Source organism: Pelophylax lessonae (assembly GCF_965119305.1).
Source record: "Pelophylax lessonae genome assembly, chromosome: 4".
In the NCBI taxonomy this organism is placed as follows: Eukaryota; Metazoa; Chordata; class Amphibia; order Anura; family Ranidae; genus Pelophylax; species Pelophylax lessonae.
Window position 1 is genome coordinate 649,866,320 of NC_138771.1, and position 16,165 is coordinate 649,882,484.

The 16,165-nt window shown below is 44.7% G+C and overlaps 1 protein-coding gene across 1 annotated transcript in view; it reads right to left on the reverse strand.

The window, feature by feature from the left end:
- Positions 1-13,636, reverse strand: part of LOC309552394 (uncharacterized protein) — a 121,324-nt gene extending 107,688 nt beyond the window's left edge. The window contains exon 1 of the mRNA XM_082253337.1: positions 13,561-13,636. The gene's annotated coding sequence lies outside the window, so the exon portion shown is untranslated. The remainder of the gene's footprint in view (positions 1-13,560) is intronic.
- Between the last annotated feature and the right edge of the window lie 2,529 nt (positions 13,637-16,165).

Sequence of the window (16,165 nt, forward strand, 5' to 3'; positions counted from 1 at the left end):
GGGGAGAGAAACAGAGAGGGAGAGACAGAGAGAGAGAGGGAGAGAAACAGAGAGGGAGAGACAGAGAGAGAGAGGGGGAGATGTAGGGAGAGATAGGGAGAGGGGAAAAAAGTAAAAGAAAAAAAAAAGAACGAATGAAAGGTAAAGGAAAGGAGAGGGATACACCAATCCACTTTGTATCTTAATGGTTAATTCGGATAGCAAAAAGGTTGGCAACCTCTCTGGAAGTTTTTATTGTCTATGTGAAGAGTTTTATTCACTTCCTCTTTATTAATTCTAGACAGGAAGTCTCCCGAATGGATAAATACATGGGTTTAAAAACAGGTGACCATAACCCTGGCACAGCGAACCTCAATGTTTTGTTTAGGTCCTAGTGGCAGAACGTTCTGTAAATCCTCTTCATCTAGGACCTCAGAAAACACGGGATCAGAAAACTCTGGTGTGCCGGCTTCTTTTCCTCGCATTTATCACCGTATCAACGTTGGTGGAGCCCCTGTTTGCTAAGGTAAAGGATGAAATGCTTTCTAGTAATAAAAACCCATCAGAGGTGTGAACCCCACCCTACTCTATAGAAAATGGAATTAAAACAAAAAAAGCCTTGGCTTGAATTCTGCTTGATATTGCCATCTCATCATTCTCCTTTGTTTAGTCCTGGCAGTGTTATATTTCAGGGACTGGAAGAAAGTGGTGCAAGTATTAAAGAAGAGATCATGGGTCAGAAGGTGGAGGTATGACTCACAGAGAATTTCTCTCATTAGACAATGGTGTTACTCTCTGGAAGGTAAATTAGCCATATGCAACGTGGACACTGGGAGAAGAGAGCTCACGCCTGACACTGGGAGAAGAGAGTTCTCTTTTCCCAGTGTCGGCCCTGAGCTCTCTTCTCCCAGTGTCAGGATAGCTAAGAGAGCTCAGGCCGGACTCCAGAAGAAGAAGAGAGCTCAGGCCGGACTCCAGAAGAAGAAGAGAGCTCAGGCCGGACACCAGAAGAAGAGAGCTCAGGCCGGACACCAGGAGAAGAGAGCTCAGGCCGGACACCAGGAGAAGAGAGCTCAGGCCGGACACCAGGAGAAGAGAGCTCAGGCCGGACACCAGGAGAAGAGAGCTCAGGCCGGACACCAGGAGAAGAGAGCTCAGGCCGGATACCAGGAGAAGAGAGCTCAGGCCGGACACCAGAAGAAGAAGAGAGCTCAGGCCGGACACCAGAAGAAGAAGAGAGCTCAGGCCAGACACCAGAAGAAGAAGAGAGCTCAGGCCGGACACCAGAAGAAGAAGAGAGCTCAGGCCGGACACCAGAAGAAGAAGAGAGCTCAGGCCAGACACCAGAAGAAGAAGAGAGCTCAGGCCAGACACCAGAAGAAGAGAGCTAAGGCCGGACACCAGAAGAAGAGAGATCTCAGGCCGGACACCAGAAGAAGAGAGCTCAGGCTGTATAGGACAGAGCTCCAGCAGCACATAAATATCTATCTTTCTAGCTATATTCTTTGTATCTTAATGAGTTTTGCTCTTAGTAAATGTAGATAGTATGAGGAAGGTTGGAAGCTCTCTGAGGTTTTTATTGTTTATGTAGAGAGCTTTATTCACTTCCTCTTTAAATCAGCTGCACAGGAAGTGAAAGGAAGTCTCCCCAATGGAAAATCAGACACCAATGAAAACCGGTGACCATAACTCCGGCACACAGGAGTTTCCAGACCCTAATATTTTACTGAAGTCATATTTGCAGAACGTTCTGGGAATCTACTTCTGCATCTATGACCTCAGAAACCTCTGGTGTGCCAGCTTTTTTTTTTTATCACGCCATCACCATTGGCTGAGCACCCTTTTGCCAAGGTGTTAAGGTACTGGATAGATAATTTCTAGCAATAAAAATCCAAGTGAGGCGCTAACACCCCCACAATATAGAAAATGGAAAAAAGCCTAGGCTTGAGTTCTGCTTGATATTCCCATTCCATCATTATACTTTTTTCAGCTCTGGTAGGGTTATATTTCAGGGACTGGAAGAAAGTGGGGCAAGTATTAAAAAAGAGATCATGGGTCAGTAGTTATGAGAAATATTTGTATCAATGGACACTGACACCACTCTCCATAGGGTAAACCAGCCATCAACAAAGTGACAACTTCGAAAAGAGAGCGCCGGCTGGACACCCGAGACAAGAGAGCGCCGGCTGGACACCCGAGACAAGAGAGCGCCGGCTGGACACCCGAGACAAGAGAGCGCCGGCTGGACACCCGAGACAAGAGAGCCCCGGCTGGACAACCGAGACAAGAGAGCCCCGGCTGGACACCCGAGACAAGAGAGCCCCGGCTGGACACCCGAGACAAGAGAGCCCCGGCTGGACACCCGAGACAAGAGAGCCCCGGCTGGACACCCGAGACAAGAGAGCTCCGGCTGGACACCCGAGACAGGAGAGCTCCGGCTGGACACCCGAGACAGGAGAGCTCCGGCTGGACACCCGAGACAGGAGACCTCCGGCTGGACACCCGAGACAGGAGACCTCCGGCTGGACACCCGAGACAGGAGAGCTCCGGCTGGACACCCGAGACAGGAGAGCTCCGGCTGGACACCCGAGACAGGAGAGCTCCGGCTGGACACCCGAGACAGGAGAGCTCTGGCTGGACACCGAGACAAGAGAGCTCCAGGTGGACACCGAGAAAGGAGAGCTCCGGCTGGACACCCGAGACAGGAGACCTCCGGCTGGACACCCGAGACAGGAGAGCTCCGGCTGGACACCCGAGACCGGAGAGCTCCGGCTGGACACCCGAGACAGGAGAGCTCCGGCTGGACACCCGAGACAGGAGAGCTCTGGCTGGACACCGAGACAAGAGAGCTCCAGGTGGACACCGAGAAAGGAGAGCTCCGGCTGGACACCCGAGACAGGAGAGCTCCGGCTGGACACCGAGACAAGAGAGCTCCGGATGGACACCGAGACAAGAGAGCTCCGGCTGGACACCGAGACAAGAGAGCTCCGGATGGACACCGAGACAAGAGAGCTCCGCCTGGACACCGAGACAAGAGAGCTCCGCCTGGACACCGAGACAAGAGAGCTCCGCCTGGACACCCGAGACAAGAGAGCTCCGGATGGACACCGAGACAAGAGAGCTCCGGATGGACACCGAGACAAGAGAGCTCCGCCTGGACACCCGAGACAAGAGAGCTCCGGCTGAACACCAGAAGAAGAGAGCTCAGGCTGCATAGGACAGAGCTCCAGCAGCACATAAATATCTATCTTTCTAGCTATATTCTTTGTATCTTAATGAGTTTTGCTCTTAGTAAATGTAGATAGTATGAGGAAAGTTGGAAGCTCTCTGAGGTTTTTATTGTTTATGTAAAGAGCTTTATTGACTTCCTCTTTAATCAGCTGCAAAGGAAGTGAAAGGAAGTCTCCCCAATGGAAAATCAGACACCAATGAAAACCGGTGACCATAACTCCGGCACTCAGGAGTTTCCAGACCCTAATATTTTACTGAAGTCATATTTGCAGAATGTTCTGGGAATCTACTTCTGCATCTATGACCTCAGAAACCTCTGGTGTGTCAGCTTCTTTTTTGCATGTTTATCATGGTATCACCATTGGCTGAGCACCCTTTTGCCAAGGTGTTAAGGTACTGGATAGATATTTTCTAGCAATAAAAACCCAACTGAGGCGCTAACACCCCCACAATATAGAAAATGGAAAAAAAAGCCTAGGCTTGAGTTCTGCTTGATATTCCCATTACATCATTATACTTTTTTCAGCTCTGGTAAGGTTATATTTCAGGGACTGGAAGAAAGTGGGGCAAGTATTAAAAAAGGGTCAGTAGTTATGAGAAATATTTTTATCAATGGACACTGATGCCACTCTCCATAGGGTAAACCAGCCATCAATACAGTGACAACTTCTAAAAGAGAGCTCCGCCTGGACACCCGGGGGAAGAGAGCTCCGCCTGGACACCCGGGGGAAGAGAGCTCCGCCTGGACACCCGGGGGAAGAGAGCTCCGCCTGGACACCCGGGGGAAGAGAGCTCCGCCTGGACACCGGGAGAAGAGAGCTCCGGCTGGACACCCGGGGGAAGAGAGCTCCGCCTGGACACCGGGAGAAGAGAGCTCCGGCTGGACACCGGGAGAAGAGAGCTCCGGCTGGACACCGGGAGAAGAGAGCTCCGGCTGGACACCGGGAGAAGAGAGCTCCGGCTGGACACCGGGAGAAGAGAGCTCCGGCTGGACACCGGGAGAAGAGAGCTCCGGCTGGACACTGGGAGAAGAGAGCTCCGGCTGGACACCGGGAGATGAGAGCTCCGGCTGGACACCGGGAGATGAGAACTCTGGCTGGTTATTGGGAGAAGAGATGGACACCTCTATTCCCCAACCAGCAAGTGCTGGACACTGTGGTTTTGTAGTCTCTAACCATCACAATGATATGGGCTTGTTGGACATCCCACTCCAAAACCATGACCATTAATATGGAGTTATACATCAAAGTGTAGTTGCGCTGTGCATGTACGTGAAATCGCACAAACGAACATGTGCAATATCCTACGTAAAAACGAAATATAACCAACGCTTAGTCCATTTATACTGATAATGGAACACCAGTGCTTGTGAAATATGAATAATAAGTGAACAAATGTCCAGCACAATAATCCAAGTGAGTCCTCCCCGTGACGGAAAGGACGGGCGAACGTGGTACTGCTGGCCGGCTGTTTGTAGATGGGGGTTTTAATCCGCGACATTGTAAGTGCATTGGAATTTTTTACTTTATTAAAGCCTAATACGGTTTACACTATGGCAAATTTCTATTGCATTTATGGGGAGTGTTACCTCGAACAATTTTGGATTTGGACTACTGACTTGACCAACCTTTATGGGATCCAACCAGTCCGTTAATCCTTTTGGTGACCAAGGCCCTGGCTGGGTGTAAGTCGCAAGCGCTGTTGACCTGTTAAGGTCTATCCTTCTGGTAAGCAGACATCCTGTCTTGGTGGGGGATATACAGTGGGTACGGAAAGTATTCAGACCCCCTTAAATTTTTCTCTCTTTGTTATATTGCAGCCATTTGCTAAAATCATTTAAGTTGATTCTTCTTCCTCATGAATGTACACATAGCACCCCATACTGACAGAAAAACACAGAATTGTTGACATTGTTGCAGATTTATTAAAAAAGAAAAACTGAAATATCACATGGTCCTAAGTATTCAGACCCTTTGCTCAGTATTTAGTAGAAGCCCCCTTTTGATCTAATACAGCCAGGAGTCTTTTTGGGAAAGATGCAACAAGTCTTTCACACCTGGATTTGGGGATCCTCTGCCATTCCTCCTTGCAGATCCTCTCCAGTTCTGTCAGGTTGGATGGTAAACGTTGGTGGACAGCCATTTTTAGGTCTCTCCAGAGATGCTCAATTGGGTTTAAGTCAGGGCTCTGGCTGGGCCATTCAAGAACAGTCACGGAGTTGTTGTGAAGCCACTCCTTCGTTATTTTAGCTGTGTGCTTAGGGTCATTGTCTTGTTGGAAGGTAAACCTTCGGCCCAGTCTGAGGTTCAGAGCACTCTGGAGAAGGTTTTTGTCCAGGATATCCCTGTACTTGGCCGCATTCATCTTTCCCTCGATTGCAACCAGTCGTCCTGTCCCTGCAGCTGAAAAACACCCCCACAGCATGATGCTGCCACCACCATGCTTCACTGTTGGGACTGTATTGGACAGGTGATGAGCAGTGCCTGGTTTTCTCCACACATACCGCTTAGAATTAAGGCCAAAAAGTTCTATTTTGGTCTCATCAGACCAGAGAATCTTATTTCTCACCATCTTGGAGTCCTTCAGGTGTTTTTTAGCAAACTCCATGCGGGCTTTCATGTGTCTTACACTGAGGAGAGGCTTCCGTCGGGCCACTCTGCCATAAAGCCCCGACTGGTGGAGGGCTGCAGTGATGGTTGACTTTCTACAACTTTCTCCCATCTCCTGACTGCATCTCTGGAGCTCAGCCACAGTGATCTTTGGGTTCTTCTTTACCTCTCTCACCAAGGCTCTTCTCCCCCGATAGCTCAGTTTGGCCGGACGGCCAGCTCTAGGAAGGGTTCTGGTCGTCCCAAACGTCTTCCATTTGAGGATTATGGAGGTCACTGTGCTCTTAGGAACCTTAAGTGCAGCAGAAATCTTTTTGTAACCTTGGCCAGATCTGTGCCTTGCCACAATTCTGTCTCTGAGCTCTTCAGGCAGTTCCTTTGACCTCATGATTCTCATTTGCTCTGACATGCATTGTGATCTGGAAGGTCTTATATAGACAGGTGTGTGGCTTTCCTAATCAAGTCCAATCAGTATAATCAAACACAGCTGGACTCAAATGAAGGTGTAGAACCATCTCAAGGATGATCAGAAGAAATGGAAAGCACCTGAGTTAAATATATGAGTGTCACAGCAAAGGGTCTGAATACTTAGGACCATGTGATATTTCAGTTTTTCTTTTTTAATAAATCTGCAACAATGTCAACAATTCTGTGTTTTTCTGTCAGTATGGGGTGCTATGTGTACATTCATGAGGAAGAAGAATGAACTTAAATGATTTTAGCAAATGGCTGCAATATAACAAAGAGTGAAAAAATTAAGGGGGTCTGAATACTTTCCGTACCCACTGTATATACGTGGTGGTGGACTTTCTTACCGTCAAGGAGAGGACTCACTTGGATTATTGTACTGGACATTTGTTCACTTATTATTCATATTTCACAAGCACTGGTGTTCCATAAGCAGTATAAATGGACTATAAGTTGGTTATATTTAGTTTTTAGATAGAGTATTATTTGCACATGTTCATTTGTGCAATTTCACGTACATGCACAGCGAAACTATACTTTGATGCGTAGCACTCTCCTAGGTAGGTGCTAGGAAAACCTATAAGGGTGCCCCTGCTTATCAGGGGGGGCTGATTGTTCAGCTAGGCTGTCATGTGTTTCCAGGTGTGCCCGTTGAGCTTGGGGAGTCTCCCCACTGTGTCCAATGAGGGCTCTCATTGGACAGTGGAGGAAACCTGGTCAATAGCACACCAGGGCTTGTATCTATCCCAGAGGGCAGAATCTGCCGCAATGCATTCTGGGAGGGGGTATAAGTCTGAGGGAAGCACATGACAGGGTGTCTTAGCAGGAAGCAGAGTCCCAGGAGGTGGTTGACGGCTGTCTCTCCTCCTGTCAGCGCTAGTGAAGGTGTCCTTGGCGGTCGGCCTGAAGGACAGAAGGTTGAGCTGAGCTGCAGAGAGGGATCCAGTGTGCTGAGGACTGAGTGGAGCTGCTGGGGCAGAAGTTTCCAGGAAAGCAGTGTCGCGAGTACTGTAAACTGCCCAGGGGTCTGCCTAGGATAGGGGACCACTCCGGAAGGTTGGAGGGATCCAGGAGCCAGCTAACCAGTAGAGGGGGCTTGGAAAGAGGGTGCCAGTGCTTAAGCCATGAAGATAAGAGGGTGTGCGAAAGAGGGTGCTGATGCAGTCCCTGAAGTGTCAAGCAATGCAGCCGTCTTATAAGTAGCTAACTCAGTGAAGAGGGGTAAAGGAAGCTTTAACTAGGACTTTGTGCCACGTGAAAGTGTCAGAAGTCAGTTCAGCGTCAACAGACAGCAAGTCAGCATTAACCGGCGTTGACCGGCATCCAGCCAGCGTCAAGTCAGCGCTAAAAGGCGTTTTTCAGTTGTCCCACTAAAATTGTGCCTAGTTGAGCCAGAGGAGTATCCCACTCATCCCTTCTCCCATCCAAGTTCACAATAAACATAAAATCCAAAGATACTGGACTGTTCCTTGTCTCAGTGCTCACACTTGGAGAACATGCCTAAATGTGCGGTTGTTGTTAGCGGTAACCCTGGCGGACCCATAACCAGCAAAACGGCTGGGAATCCTGCTACAGATGTATTTTTTGTTTTGTGTCTATCTCACAATTTAGTTGCTGCTCTTTTGATTATTGTATATAGTGCCGTTTTTTTTTTCCCTTTCTTTTTAATATGGAGTTGCCCTTACCCCTATGGCCATTACTATCTATGGAGTTGCCCTTTCCCTCTATGGCCATTAATATAGGGTTGCCCTTCCAATAATATGGAGTTACCCTTCCCTCTATGGCCACTAATATGGAGTTGCCCTTCCCCCTATGGCCATTGGCATTGAGGTGCCCTCCCCCCTATGGCCATAAGCATGGAGGTGCCCTCCCCCCCCCTATGGCCATAAGCATGGAGGTGCCCTCCCCCCTATGGCCATAAGCATGGAGGTGCCCTCCCCCCTATGGCCATAAGCATGGAGGTGCCCTCCCCCCTATGGCCATAAGCATGGAGGTGCCCTCCCCCCTATGGTCATAAGCATGGAGGTGCCCTCCCGCCTATGGCCATTAGCATGGAGGTGCCCTCCCCCCTATGGCCATTAGCATGGAGGTGCCCTCCCCCCTATGGCCATTAGCATGGAGGTGCCCTCCCCCCTATGGCCATAAGCATGGAGGTGCCCTCCCCCCTATGGCCATTAGAATGGAGGTGTCCTCCCCCCTATGGCCATTAGCATGGAGCTGCCCTTCCCCCTATGGCCATTAGCATGGAGCTGCCCTTCCCCCTATGGCCATTAGCATGGAGGTGCCCTCCCCCCTATGGCCAATAGCATGGAGGTGCCCTTCCCCCTATGGCCAATAGCATGGAGGTGCCCTTCCCCCTATGTCCATTAGCATGGAGGTGCCCCCCATGGCCAAAGTTACAATTTTGCAGTCTGATCAATGGAGGTGAGGAGACTGAGGACATGCTTCCTCCTGCCTGCAGCAGACTGGTGACATCACCACAGCCTAGGCAAAGTCACTGAACTGGAGCTCAAGAATGTCTTTTTATTGATAAAAGATGGAGCTTTCCTGAAAGATGATCCTGTTTATGGTGCCAGGAATGTACAATATCCATGCAGGCTTGTGAGGTTACTGAGAGTCCGATGTCCGCAAATCTCTAAAGTCTGACGCCATGTAAGGTGGAGAGCGGCGGGGTCTCTCCGCATTATTCTCATCTATAGTGGATGGCAGCAGGATGAGAAGACGGCATCACTATGACAGACACAAGGTAGACACGTTCCCCATATAACTCCCAGTACTAGATAAGGTGACTGGGACCGCATGGCCATCACCGGACAGGAATCCCACTCAGCAGGTATACAAATCACACAGACAGTATGGACATAACAGGAGACACAATACAACAAAAACACTGTCTGTGTGCCATGCTGGAGTTGTATACAGATATATTATATACTCACCGTATACAGATTATATACATACACACACACATATATATATATATATATATATATATATATATACACACACACACACATACATATATACACATACATATATATATATATATATATATATATATATGCACACACACAGTATCTCACAAAAGTGAGTACACCCCTTGTAACACTAACGAGTCGCATGACACCAGGGAGGGAAAATAAATGGCTAATTGGGCCCAATATTGACGTTGTCACTTAGGGGTGTACTCACTTTTGTTGCCAGCAGTTTAGACATTAATGGCTGTGTGTTATTTTGAGGGGACAGTAAATTTACACTGTTATACAAGCTGTACACTCACTACTTTACATTGTAGCAAAGTGTCATTTCTTCAGTGTTGTCACATGAAAAGATAGAATAAAATATTTACAAAAAATGTGAGGGGTGTACTCACTTATGTGAGATACTGTCTGCCCATGTACAGTATAGGATGCACTCAATATTTGGTCGGGGTTCCTTTTGCATGAATTACTGCATCAATGCGGTGTGGCATGAAGGCGATCAGCCTGTGGCACTGCTGAGGTGTTATGGAAGCCCAGGTTGCTTTGATAGCGGCCTTCAGCTGGTCTGCATTGTTGGGTCTGATGTCTCATCTTCCTCTTGACAATACCCCACAGATTCTCTATGGGGTTTAGGTCAGGCGAGTTCGCTGGCCAATCAATAAAACACAGAGGACCAACATGAGCAGATGACATGACTCCCCAAATCCTCATTGACTGTGGAACATTTAGCATTTAATTTGGAAATCGAGGTCCCAGAGTCTGGAGGAGGAGTAGAGAGGCACAGAGTCCAAGTTGCATGAAGTCCAGTGTGAAGTTTCCACAGTCAGTGATTTGGGGAGCCATGTCATCTGCTGGCGTTGTTCCTCTGTGTGTTATAGAGTCCAAAGTCATCGCAGACCTCTACCAGGAAATTCTAGAGCTCTTCATGCTTCCCTCTGCGGACCAGCTTTATGGAGATGCTGATTTCATTTCCCAGCAGGACTTGGCTTGGTATGCTGACACCTTAAGAGTTCCCTTCACTGGAACTAAGGGACCAAGCCCAACCCCTGAAAAACAACCCCACACCATAATCCCCCCCCTCCACCAAATGATTTGGACCAATGCACAAAGCAAGGTCCATAAAGACATGGATGAGTGAGTTTGGGGTGGAGGAACTTGACTGGCCTGCACAGAGTCCTGACCTCAACCCGATAGAACATCTTTGGGATGAATTAGTGTGGAGACTGTGAGCCAGGCCTTCTCATCCCAACATCAGTGCCTGACCTCACAAATGTGCTCCTGGAAGAATGGTCAAACATTCCCATAGACACTCCTAAACCTTGTGGACAGCCTTCCCAGAGGAGTTGAAGCTGTTATAGCTGCAAAGGGTGGGCCAACTCAATATTGAACCCTACGGACTAAGACTGGGATGACATTAAAGTTCATGTGTGTGTAAAGGCAGGCGTCCCAATACTTTTGACAATATGGTGTATATCAATTGTATACAGATATATAGCATGTGTACAAACATATATAGACCGTATGTATACGTATAATATATATATATATATATAGAGCATGTGTAATACAAAGGGATGACCCACCCTAATCAACATTCCTCAGCTGGGAAGGGGGACCGGAGACCACTGACAGGCCGGGATCTACATAGAGAACTGCGTGCCGGGACATCAGTGCAGGCGCTGGAGTGTACATGTGACCGAAAAATGACCCCCGCACCATGCCAGAGACAGGAAATCCTACAGGAGGAAAATCCCTTCACACAGCAACCCCTATGTACCATATACAGAGAACTAACCCACAGAGCTGACACTCTAATATACAGAGAGAGGTTAGAGTATATAGAGAGATGCGTGTCCTGCAGAGCTGACACTCTAATATACAGAGAGGATACAGTATATAGATGGATGTGTGTCCTGCAGAGCTGACACTCTAATATACAAAGAGGATACAGATACAGTATATATAGAGATGTGTGTCCTGCAGAGCTGACACTCTAATATACAGAGAGGATACAGTATATAGAGGGATGTGTGTCCTGCAGAGCTGACACTCTAATATACAGAGAGGATACAGTATATAGAGGGATGTGTGTCCTGCAGAGCTGACACTCTAATATACAGAGAGAATATACAATATATAGAGAGATGCGTGTCCTGCAGAGCTGACACTCTAATATACAGAGAGGATACAGTATATAGAGGGATGTGTGTCCTGCAGAGCTGACACTCTAATATACAGAGAGGATACAGATACAGTATATATAGAGATGTGTGTCCTGCAGAGCTGACACTCTAATATACAGAGAGAATATACAATATATAGAGAGATGCGTGTCCTGCAGAGCTGACACTCTAATATACAGAGAGGATACAGTATATAGAGAGATGTGTGTCCTGCAGAGCTGACACTCTAATATACAGAGAGAGGTTACAGTATATAGAGAGATGCGTGTCCTGCAGAGCTGACACTCTAATATACAGAGAGGATACAGATACAGTGTATATAGAGATGCGTGTCCTGCAGAGCTGACACTCTAATATACAGAGAGAATATACAGTATATAGAGAGATGTGTGTCCTGCGGAGCTGATACTCTAATACATAGAGAGGATACAGATACAGTATATAGAGAGATGTGTGTCCTGCAGAGCTGACGCTCTAATAGACAGAGAGAATACAGATACAGTATATAGAGGGATGTGTGTCCTGCAGAGCTGACGCTCTAATATACAGAGAGGATACAGATACAGTATATAGAGAGATGCGTGTCCTGCAGAGCTGACGCTCTAATATACAGAGAGGATACAGATACAGTATATATAGAGATGTGTGTCCTGCAGAGCTGACACTCTAATATACAGAGAGAATATACAATATATAGAGAGATGCGTGTCCTGCAGAGCTGACACTCTAATATACAGAGAGGATACAGTATATAGAGAGATGTGTGTCCTGCAGAGCTGACACTCTAATATACAGAGAGAGGTTACAGTATATAGAGAGATGCGTGTCCTGCAGAGCTGACACTCTAATATACAGAGAGGATACAGATACAGTGTATATAGAGATGCGTGTCCTGCAGAGCTGACACTCTAATATACAGAGAGAATATACAGTATATAGAGAGATGTGTGTCCTGCGGAGCTGATACTCTAATACATAGAGAGGATACAGATACAGTATATAGAGAGATGTGTGTCCTGCAGAGCTGACGCTCTAATATACAGAGAGGATACAGATACAGTATATAGAGAGATGCGTGTCCTGCAGAGCTGACGCTCTAATATACAGAGAGGATACAGATACAGTATATAGAGAGATGTGTGTCCTGCAGAGCTGACGCTCTAATATACAGAGAGGATACAGATACAGTATATAGAGAGATGTGTGTCCTGCAGAGCTGACACTCTAATATACAGAGAGGATACAGATACAGTATATAGAGAGATGTGTGTCCTGCAGAGCTGACGCTCTAATATACAGAGAGGATACAGATACAGTATATAGAGAGATGCGTGTCCTGCAGAGCTGACACTCTAATATACAGAGAGGATACAGATACAGTATATAGAGAGATGCGTGTCCTGCGGAGCTGACACTCTAATATACAGAGAGGATACATATACAGTATATAGAGAGATGTGTGTCCTGCAGAGCTGACACTCTAATATACAGAGGAGATACAGTATATAGAGAGATGTGTGTCCTGCAGAGCTGACACTCTAATATACAGAGAGGATACAGTATATAGAGAGATGTGTGTCCTGCAGAGCTGACACTCTAATATACAGAGAGGATACAGTATATAGAGAGATGTGTGTCCTGCAGAGCTGACACTCTAATATACAGAGAGGATACAGTATATAGAGAGATGTGTGTCCTGCAGAGCTGACACTCTGTATATAGCAGTAGTGTAAGCTCGGACACAGTGTGATCCATACAGACAATGATGGGTAGGTGGGGTATGTATATTATGGTGGGGGGGGGCAGCCAGGTGATGGGTGGATAGGTGTGGTATGTATATTATATAATGAAGGGGTAGGTTGTGTATATGAGATTATAGGAGGGGGAGGGGTGGGGGTGGGGATGACAGATATATATGATGTATATAGCAGTGGAGGACACAGCATGCAATGTACAGACAGAGGACAGACAGACATGGTGCTCATACATCAGACACAAGGCTGCTGTCATCCTGGAGGAGGGGGGAGGGGGCACACCCTATTATACACAATGTATCACCCTGATCCCTAGCAGACAATGTACAGGGTGTGTAGAATGGAGGACACTCACCTGTGTGCAGAGCGGTGATGGAAGCTGGCACAGCACTGAGATCTGTACTCAGAGCAGAGCAGGGAGAGGAGCAGTGGGCAGGGCGGGGGGAGGAGCCGGGGGAGGAGAGGGAGGGGCAGCGCCCTCTATTGTTCTCCCCTCCCCCTCCTCCTCTGTACTTCATGTTACAATGTATCAGAGAGAGATGTGTGTGATCTGTATGGAGGAGACACTCAGACCTCTCCATCATCATCATCAGCTGAGATCTGCTGTATTCTCTGCTATTCTTTCCATATACACAGATATTACTAATATTATTATTATCATCTGCAGTATCCTCTACTATATTATTATTATTATTATTATTATTATTATTATTATTATTATTATCATCTGCAGTATCCTCTACTATATTATTATTATTATTATTATTATTATTATTATTATTATCATCTGCAGTATCCTCTACTATATTATTATTATTATTATTATTATTATTATTATTATCATCTGCAGTATCCTCTACTATATTATTATTATTATTATTATTATCTGCTGATATCTGCAGTAGTCCCTGCTATGTCCCCCTTATATACACTATTATTATTATTATTATTATTACTATTATAAGCTCATATTTGAAGAGTCTTCTGCTATGCCGCCCTCATATATATTATTATTATTATTATTATTATTAGCAACATTATTATTTTCATTTTTTTTTATTATTTGCTGATTTCTTCAGTATCCTCTGCTATGCCACTCTTAAATACATTCATATTTTTATTATTTTTGTTAGCTAATATCTGCAGTATCTCTTGCTATGCCACTGCTTTATATATTATTATTATTATACCATTATTATTAATTTTTTTTTACTATTATTTTTATTATCGTTATTATTATCAGCTGATATTTGTTATATCCCCTGTTATGTCACCCTTATGTACACTATTAATAATAATATTATTATTTTTAGCAGCTAAAATTTAAAGTATCCGCTGCTGTCACCCCAATTTACACTAAATATACTTTAAATACTATTATTATTATTGGTATCAATTGTATGATTTTTACAGTCAGCAGTGTCCTTTGCAATCCACCTTTATTTATTATTATTATTATTATTATTATTATTATTATTATTATTATTATTATTATCAGACAGCTGCAGTGTCTTTTTTTATCCAACCTTTTATTTTATTATCAACTTTCGCCAACATCTGCAGCATCCTCTGCTATTCCACTATTATACAGACTGGTGGTATTATTGTTATTATTATTATAGTATTATTATTAGTTACTATGATTTTTTTTTTTATGTTATTATCAGCTGATATTTGCATATCCCCTGCTATGTCACATTTATTTACACTAATATTAATATTTTTATTATTATTTTTAGCATCTGATATCTAAAGTATCCACTGCTATGTCACCCCCTATTTACATTATATATACCTTATATACTATTATTATTATTATTGGTATCAATTTTATTATTATTACAGTCAGCAGTGTCCTTTGCAATCCATCTTTTTTTTCTATTATTATTATTATTATTATTAATATTATTATCAGACAGCTGCAGTGTCTTTTTTATCCACCATTTTATTTTAATTATTAACTTTAGCCAACATCTGCAGCATCCTCTGCTATTCCACTATTATACAGACTGGTGGTATTATTGTTTTTGTTGTTATTATTATTATAGTATTATTATTATTTACTATTTTTTTTTTTTAATGTTATTATCAGTCGATATTTGCAATATCCCCTGTTATGTCACCCTTATTTACACTAATATTAATATTATTATTATTTTTTTAGCATCTGATATATAAAGTATCCACTGCTATGTTACCCTATTTACACTCTATATACTTTGTATACTATTTTTATTGGTATTATTATTATTATTACAGTTGGCAGGGTCCTTTGCTATCCACCTTTATTTATTTATTATTATTATTATTATTATTATTATCATTATTATTATTTACTATTATTTTTATTATTGCTATTTTCATCAGCTGATACTTGCAATATCACCTGCTATATCACCCTTATTTACAATATATATACTTTATATACTATTAATAATAATAATATTATTATTATTATTATTACAGTCGGCATTGTCCTTTGCTTGCTATCCGCCTTTTTTTTTCATTATTATTATCGTTATTATTATTATTCCACTATTATACAGGCCTATTAGTAGTAGTAGTAGTAGTTATTCGTAATAGATTTTTCAGGCCCTTTGTCTGGGGAGTTATCTATTAAGGGGTTCAACAAACAGGAGTTTTGAGGAGAGGGCAAAGTCCGTAGGGCAGTAATCAGCGGTCCAGCCAGGACACGACATACAGGTAGCAAGGTCAGGTGCAGTAATGGGTCACAACAAAGTCCAGAATGGGGATAGAGTACCATAAATCGTGAGTTCAGGTGCACAAAGCCATTCCACTATGGAATGGCAAGGAGGGGTCCAGAGTCACCCTGACAGAGGGGCAGCAAGGAGATAAGTTCTGGGGTACATAGGGCAATAACTTAGGTGCAGTGAGGGGCAAACAGGATACGGTGAGAATTGTACAGGAGACTTCTAGGTCCAGGGAGGTGGAGGGGCCGA